The sequence below is a fragment of the Pelodiscus sinensis genome, chromosome 2 (assembly GCF_049634645.1).
Source record: "Pelodiscus sinensis isolate JC-2024 chromosome 2, ASM4963464v1, whole genome shotgun sequence".
Lineage (NCBI taxonomy): Eukaryota > Metazoa > Chordata > Testudines > Trionychidae > Pelodiscus > Pelodiscus sinensis.
In genome coordinates, this window is record NC_134712.1 from 148223529 (window position 1) to 148232066 (window position 8538).

At 40.9% G+C, this 8538-nt stretch overlaps 1 long non-coding RNA gene across 3 annotated transcripts in view; it reads right to left on the minus strand.

Annotated features, from left to right (window-relative positions):
* The window catches only part of LOC102457245 (uncharacterized), a 74191-nt gene extending 66330 nt beyond the window's left edge, over nucleotides 1-7861 (minus strand). The window contains exon 1 of one of the 3 annotated variants that reach the window (XR_012901036.1): nucleotides 7494-7861. This is a non-coding gene — a long non-coding RNA (uncharacterized LOC102457245). The remainder of the gene's footprint in view (nucleotides 1-7493) is intronic. The other 2 variants (XR_012901035.1, XR_012901034.1) reach the window with 2 other exon arrangements.
* Nucleotides 7862-8538: the final 677 nt, after the last annotated feature.

The following is an 8538-nucleotide window of genomic DNA, read 5'->3' on the forward strand; positions in this document are numbered from 1 at the left end:
CTGGGACATTATCCAGGTACAATCTGAACTGTTGAACAGCTGCATCCCCACAATTATCCAAGCAAGGGTGCTTTTTATATTGCTTCTCTGCGAGAGCAACCACTCTTGGTCTGCTCACACAGTGTCTAGCATGTACATCATGAATCACACTGAAGAGCAAAACCAGCAAACTCTCCAGGCCAGTGACATTCCCTCAGAAAAGTGTGTGTTGTACAGCCACTCATGCTCCTGGACAACACAGCCTCCTATAAAGTCCATCCTTTATTATTAGAAAATGATCTGCATGAGTCTTGTAATCCTAAATGGAGTTTCCCAAACACTTCAAACACACCCTTTTAGATAAAAGAATAAAATAAATGTATTAACTACAAATTGATTTTCGGTGATTCTAAGAATCATCTCCAGCTGAAATTTGGGAGACAAAGTTTGTGTGGATGGAAACTTCAAGCTATTTGTTCAAGGTGCATATTTTCTGCACACATTCTCTTTTTTCTAACAAAGTACGACCATTTAATTAGGTGATTATTCATTTGGTCTTGACACCAGGCTGAGGCATTGGCTATTCTATACATAGAATTCACTTGAAGATTCACAGGAAAGCTATCAGCAATCAGGGCAATCAGCACACTTAAGAAGCTGTGGAGAAAGATTATTTGAACTCTTAAATCTCATTCCAATAAAAGCCATAGTTTCTTACTAATGGTTTTGGAACTAAGGATGTGTCTAGACTACCTAGTTTTGTCGACAAAAGTGGACTTTTGTCGACAAAACAATACCAGCGTCTACACTACCGCGGAGTTCTGTCGACATAACGTCGACAGAACTCCGCGGTTTTGTCGACGCTGGTATACCTCATTTTACGAGGCATAACACTTTCTGTCGACAGAACTCTGTTGACAGAAGGTGTTATTGCCTGTAACACTGTGTCCAGACTACGGAGTTCTGTCGACAAAGCGGCTTGCTTTGTCGACAGAACTCCATGTGTCTGGACGCAAATTGTCGATGGAAGTTTTGTCGACAGTATCTGTCGACAAAACTTCCGTCGACAAAACGCGGTAGTCTAGACGTACCCTAAATGTTCCCCACCTCCCCGTGGTAAATGGAGACTTCCATGGAATCCTTTACCTCTCTTCATCAGTTATGGTGGCCCTGGAGGGATAGATCAGATGCCTGTTGGAATTCACCAGAGCTGGTTGAAATTGTTTACAGAAATGTCCTATGAAAAATGACTGTTATTTTTAAATTAAAAAAAAAAATCAGTTGCTCAAGGGTTGCAGTCGAAAACTGGATATTTTCAGCAAAATACTTTTGAAAAATTATTTGGGAGGAGGTTCCTCTGAAAATTTTCAGAGAATTTGTTACCACATTTTGAGAACTGTTCCATCGCTGACTATTCCCCCTTAGGAACATCAGCAGTGTTCACTAGCCCTTGGCACTAATATGTGGTCTCTCTCCTCCCACCATTCTCCAGTAATTCCCTCCTTCCCTATCTCCTGTTCATCATCTTTCCCTTATCTCAAAGTCTCAATTCATTGCAGCTCAGAGCTCATTTGGATGGTTTAGGAAGCTTTAGCATCCAATAGGCAAAAATTTCCTAGCCCGCTTGTATTTAAACTAAGACCCTAATGCCTGGAAAATTGCATATGTATCAATATTTGTGGCATCTGCAGTATTATTTATTTTAATGATCCTGTGATATGAGACAAATTACTACCATATGTCATGTGAACAGCATTAAGCTGATGCATTGAATAAACACTGTATGATCATTAGGGAGCCGCTGCATAATTCAGGATAGAATTAGATAAATATGAACAAATGTCTGTCAAGCTCTTGACCTATAGAGAGAATGGCTCAAAGACACTTACTATTCATTCACACCCCACTGCCAGATCTAACAATCTATCCAGGCCAATGGAGAAAAACATGGAAAAAGAGAAGAGGGGAGGAGGAGAGAGTGAAAGGATGGAGGGGGGAGAGGCAGGGAGAGAGAGTGCTCACTGTTCCATCTTGTGTGACCACCTTATCACTCTAGTCTGGGTGTCCACATAACTTGTTAATGTCTCACCTATGTAGGTGCAAGAGTCTTGCTTTGTGTAACTCTGTATGAGACATTCCTTTAGCTAAAGGGCAATACGAATACACCAAGCATTATCAATTGGAAAGTGTTGAGAAGTAGGCATGTTCTGTCATCACAAAGTGGTTTGCACAACATATTTTTACTTGTTATAGTCTTTTACACATATGCATCTGAATTTTTGCATGTATTGCAGACATAAGAAGCAGATACAGCCTGAAGTGTAAAGGATTGGCAGAAGGGTAAGTGGGGGGGGGGGGGGGGGGGGAGGGAAGAGAGGGAGGGAGCGGTTACAAGACAATGTTACCATGGAGAAAAAAAAAATAGCTTGGATACATATCTATACTGCACAATTTAAGACTCCCTATAACATCAACACCTTGTGGCCTGCAATGTCTGTTACAGTATTTATAAAAACATTTACTTGTCAAGACTTATGAATAATATTCCCTGAACAAAAAGCATTAAAACTTCAAGAACTCATGACTTGGAGTACAATGCTGTACTGCTCCACAAACATCATCATTAAGATGAATGGCCTGAGTGTTCCAGCAAACAATCAATATTATCAGTGTTCTACAACAGATGTGTCAATGCCATAGGAACAGAGGGGGATGCAAGGTTTAAAGATTGGACCAAGAGGTCTTGTTCCAGTTCCTAGCTCTGCCACTATTTCTCATGTTTGGCTAGTCATTCAGTCTTTTTTGCCCTGCAGTGTCCCCATCCATAAAATAGGGAAATCATGGTGTGATGCATGGATTGAGTAAAACTGTATGTGTGAGGCACGTTAGAAGTGAAAAGTATAATTTTCCACTTCACACAGATGAGATGTAACAAAATACGAGCAAATCATTTCAGACATCACACCAACCACATTTGAAACTACTGTACCATGCCAGGGACCAGAATGAGAAAATGTATGCCCCTTAATGATGATCCAAATTGCAGCTGGATGCAAACATAAATATGGGGGCCAGAGAGAAGCAGTAGGAAACTGCACAGTGCTTAGCTCCATCTCATGCAATAGGCAGCTCAAACTGATGCTTTGACCTTGCCTGGTGTGAACTCAGATATTCCAGACAGACCAAGGGTAGATCAACAGCCATATTTGCCATTGGCATAGTTTGATGGACAGGTCATGTAACTATTTAGGAGAAAGAAAATAAACCCATGGACTTACTGCCACAATTTGCACACAGGCATGATAATTATTAATACTCAGCCCTTCTATAGCACCTTACATTTACAAATTACTGTACTAACATCATTTAATTAACAATAAGTCTCTAAATATACTAGAGGTGAACAAGTGCAGTTTAGGATGACTGATGCCTGGAGACAGAACAATCATTACCCTTAATGAATCACATTTTGGGCAGTGTGCAGAATACATATTAGGGTACAGTATGACAGGCATCTACATTCACAGTTCTGTTATGCGGTACAAGCTGTTTCACAGTCTCCCTGCATTTGACCACTTGGAATGTTTTCATGGTAGACTGACAAACATGAGCTGAGCTAAGTGTGGGGGTAATTGCTATGTGCAGTGGGAGGGTGGGGGGAAATACACACCGGGCTTGATTCTGCTCTTATTTGTGCTGCTTTTCCAAAGTGCAGTTCTACTAACATCAATGGAGATACTCCTGATATACATCTGATGAAGTGGGCCTTTGCCCACAAAAGCTTATGCTCCAATAAATCTGTTAGTCTATAAAGTGCCACAGGACTACTCATTGTTTATACAGATTCAGACTAACACGGCTACCCTTCTGATTCCTGGTTTAAGTGAAAACAGAATCAAGCCCATGGTATCTGATACTTCCTAAAAATGCCACCGACTGATCTCAACAGCTGGGGAAACTAGGTGGCCCCAGCAGTCAAAGAGGGACAACTCCAGCAGTGATACTCATTGAGAACATAAGATAGCTCAACCCCACACCCTCTTGGACTCTCTAGCACCCATTTGGCAGTTGGAGGAAGGAGTGTGGATTGGTTAACTTTCCCTCACTCCCAGGATTTAATCTGGAGCAGGGTCCAGTTAGAAACTCTTTTGGCTCTGTTGAAGTAATAAGGGGAATCTGGCCTGTCAGTCACTACAGATCTAACCAATTGCCTATTCGAGAGTCAGGAAGGAATTTTTTCTCCCATGGGCCAATTGGCTGAAGACCAAGGAGCTTTTTGCCTTTCTTGCCGCACCTTCACGTCACAGTAGGTGGAATAGAAACTTGCTTAGTCTCTAAATGAGGTTGAATTGTTAATTCATTGTTACTTGTAGCCAGTTTCCACTGCCATTAAAAGGAAAAAAATAACAGTTCACGGACCTGGGATTTTGCAGAGAGGCTGGCTCATGAAATAGGGTGAGACCCTGCCGTACTCATGAGCCGACATCAACATTCTTCTTCAGCCTTCTTCATGTGCAGTGTGTGTGGGGGAGGTGGGGGGAGAGGGGGAAGAAGGCAGGACAGAGGCTGATCTGAATCCTGGGGAGTGGGGTGGGATGAGGAGAGCCATTCCACATTATGAGTTATATTGTGGAAGCCCAGTAACCCCCACACTGGAACCAATTAAATGCCTAGTCTAAGATTATGGGTGATGTGTGGGTAGAACCCCTCCCCTGTATTTATATTTAATGAAAGATGCAGCTTGCCACTTGAAATCCATCTGTATCTGTCCTCATTAATACTTTTCTGCCTCTGGAACATGGTCATCTAATGCAAATGCAATGCAATCACTGAGACAGACTGCATTTATCAAGAATACCTTCTCCTAACGGAGCACCCCAGTAATTTTACATTTGCTAAGGAATTATTTTCCCGATGTGACAAAACACTACCTGGGATTAGTCCCAGAATAGCTGAACTCTTTCCAAAAAAGTTTAGAACTTCATTGCTCATAACACACATGCACAGAATGCTCTGCACTGTGCTTAGTCAGTGCAACACATTGCCTTTTTAATAAGAAATACAAAACAACTGCTCACTCAAATACATTTTCCATTTATTTTTCTGTGTCTAGGATAAGTGGCGACAGATCAATGTTTCAGCTACAAGTGAAACATTACTTATATTGTAAAAATCTGTATTAACTTTTTGTATTTCCAGTATTTTATAAAATTAGATTTATTTCAGATGTGTTTTAGGCATTTATAAAACAACATTGTTTCTAGTATTAAACTAGCGTTATTTATTTTTGATGGGATTAGATTCACCATTTTGAGTAAAATTCTTAATCACCAATATTAAAACAGCCACTTCACCTAAGGTTATGTCTACATTGCTAAAAATCTTGAGGCAGCAATTCTCACAACCCTAAACAACAGACTTAGGTTCACTCTACACAGCTTAAAATAGCTGTGCAGACATTCCCACTCACACTGGAGCTCTGGTTCTCAAAATTTACCCCTTCTGTCAAGTTTCAGAGCCTGAGCTCCAGCCCAATCAGGAATGTCTACACTGCATTATTAGCCCTCTAGTGCAATCCCAAGTATGTAGACCCAGGCTCTGAGATTCATTCCTTTGGGTCTTTTTTCGCAGTGTGCATATTCCCTAAGAGACCATGCTGCCAGAGTCAATTCATTGAGTGGTTGCTTAATTCAGTTTCCCCCGTACTATAAAAGAAGGAAGAATGCCACTCACTCCAAGTTTACTTCGTGTTACCAGTGTTCTTGCTTTACCCATCTGATGCTTAATATCCTCCCAATGCCTATCATTTGTGACTGTTGAGCTTGGTCTGGACAAAAGCGGTGCTTGAAAGGCTGGTGTTATTGAACTTGGGAAAACTTCAAGCTACAAATTATTTGAAGCAGTTTACCCAAAAATACTTCCCCAATTCCACTGCTTTTGACAGCCATGGAAAATAAAGTAAGCTAGCTAGTGACAGTAAATCCTTACTAACTATTTTTTCAGACAGAATTCCTATTGGTACTGAACCAAACCTATATGCATCAAGCTGTTCTGAGGTTCAGCCATCAAACATACAACCCCATACAAACAGAACAATAAAATATCCATTATTGTGTTAACATTTTTTAAAATTACCCACTATATTAAAATAATGCTTTTTCTTCACTCATTTATTCTCTCAAGATCTCCACCAAAGCTTTCCACTGTAATGTCACAGACTGTATCCAGTCTGCAGAAACTTTCTACACAATATGGTGCTTTCTACTTTAAGTAATCCTGTAGATGGGACAGCTCATGGTCATATGTGTTTGCAGAACTGGAATCTATTTATAATCAACTCTGTATATCAGGTATTGCAGAATAAAATAGAAATATTTGATCAGCACTAACAAACATGGGAAAGATAATGGAAAGTTTTGCATATTTTACAGGGAATGTATTTCTGTTTTATTTTTAATTACACTGTCAATAGCTTTTTAATGCTGTGTCAACTCCAGTTTACAATATTTACCCAAAAAAGAATGGTCATACATTTATAATCTTAGTGGAGATTTCATTTTATACTACTCTAGTACTTGACAAGCTAATCTCTCTCAGCAGGCATTCAAAAAAACAAACCAAAACCACCACCCCAAATAAAGTATAAGACAGCTAAAAAAAAATTAGAACCCCAATTGAAACTCTCCAAAATCCAGATTTTTTCTCTTTTAAGCAGTGACATGCTGATAAGTGCATCCTGTTACATGGAACAAAACAAAACAAAAAACAAAAGTGACTGTGATGCAAGCGACTGTATAAGAAACCAGAAAATTAAGTTACCAAAATACAAGGCAAAAGTACAAGGTGATACGTATCAATCAATTGAAGCCAGTGTCCCATCATTTAGCTCCACATTTGTTTTGTTTTCCCTCCACATCTCCCCAATATGAACTAGAGAAGAACTTAGGTAACCATGTTTGTTTTGGTGGTAGCTTCAGCAATTACTACTTTCCCCCTGCTTGCTTGTGAGAGATTGAAATAATTCTCTTTTGCCCTTCCTGTGATGTTTGCTTACACTCTAAGACCCACAACAGCACAAGGTGGAAAATACTCAAAGTCTGTCCCCCATAGTGGTTTAAATACACACATTAGATAAAATCCAAATCCACAGTATAGTTATGCATGCCCTGAGGGAGCAAGCAAGAAACAAGACTCCGCTTCATTCATATATATATATATATATCTGTGTGTGTGTGTGGAACCCTTCTGCCAGACAAGGCCTGGATTCAATATCTAACAGGTTCTTTTTAACAATACAACACACTATTGGTTTGAATTCCCAGCCAGTAACCTGAGAAAATTGCTCTGCACCTGATGGGTTCATCTAAGAGACAATACCTCCTCTCTTTCAAGCACAAAGTCTGAGTGTAAAGAAGAGATAAACAGGGGAAAGTGAACCAGCATTAATTTGCAAACAGGATTCGTAAGACCATGAGCAAAACATCCACACTGGAGTATGTGGCAACATTATTTACCTCAGGTCCAACAAACAAAAGTTCCTTTAACGTGCCCCTCTTCTCTCTGTTTACCGCACCACACTCACAGTTGTCATCTTGGGTCAGTGAAGACTCAGAGCAAAGAGGTATAGTCATATAGGTTCACCCCAATACTGAGGGGGCAAGAGTGAAGGCTCTTTGCTCACTCCTCTTGCCAGCTGCTTGCTCCACCTGCTCTATCAGCCTCTCTCTTCACCACAAGATGTTTTGAGGTCCCACTGCTTAATACAGCTGTCAATAATTTCAGCTGTTAGCGGGGGAGCCTCACTGAACAGGCTGGACAGTCTTGTTTACCAGAAACACTGTCTGAAAGCATGTCTAATATTTAGACCTGGTTACTAGTCATTTCAGCTCTAGTGATCTGCAACGGAAAGACTCTCAGCTGAGCCTCAATCAGCTCTGTCATTACACACTGGAGGGGGTAGAATCATATAGTCTCTAAAGTCCTTAGGCAGAGTCCACACCACTAAGTACAAACACCTGTCCCCATCCCCTTCTCATCTCTGCTGGGTTTTGGTGCCCTGCCTAGGGAGTGCAGGTTAACTGAGAGTGAGTCCCTCCTACAGGGCATGCCAAACACAGTTCTGCTGTCCTTGCTTCACACAGCTCTTGTATTATTCCCCATGACAAAAGTGACTTGTGATCTAACAGCAGCCAAAAGTGATCACAGGCATACCTAGGCCTAGGAGGTGCATCTATGCAGACCAAGTTCATTTCCAGAGATCTTCTATTCCAACTCACCACAAGGTATCAGGGGAGAGCTCATTCAGACCCCACTGACACCTAGAAGCACAGAGGAGAAACCTTGGGTTTTATGAACAATGTGATAGGTAGCTACCTCATTTCACTTAGCAATATTAGCTGTGTGAGGAGGGTGAAACAAATGTTTGGTGTGTGAAATAAAAAGGATCCAGGGAAAGCTTCATCACAGGCTTCATCACCACTGCCCAATGAAAGGAAGGGGCTCCTCTACCCTGGTTTGCTTATGAAGAAAGGCTCACGGCCTGCCTCTGTGAAACAAAGA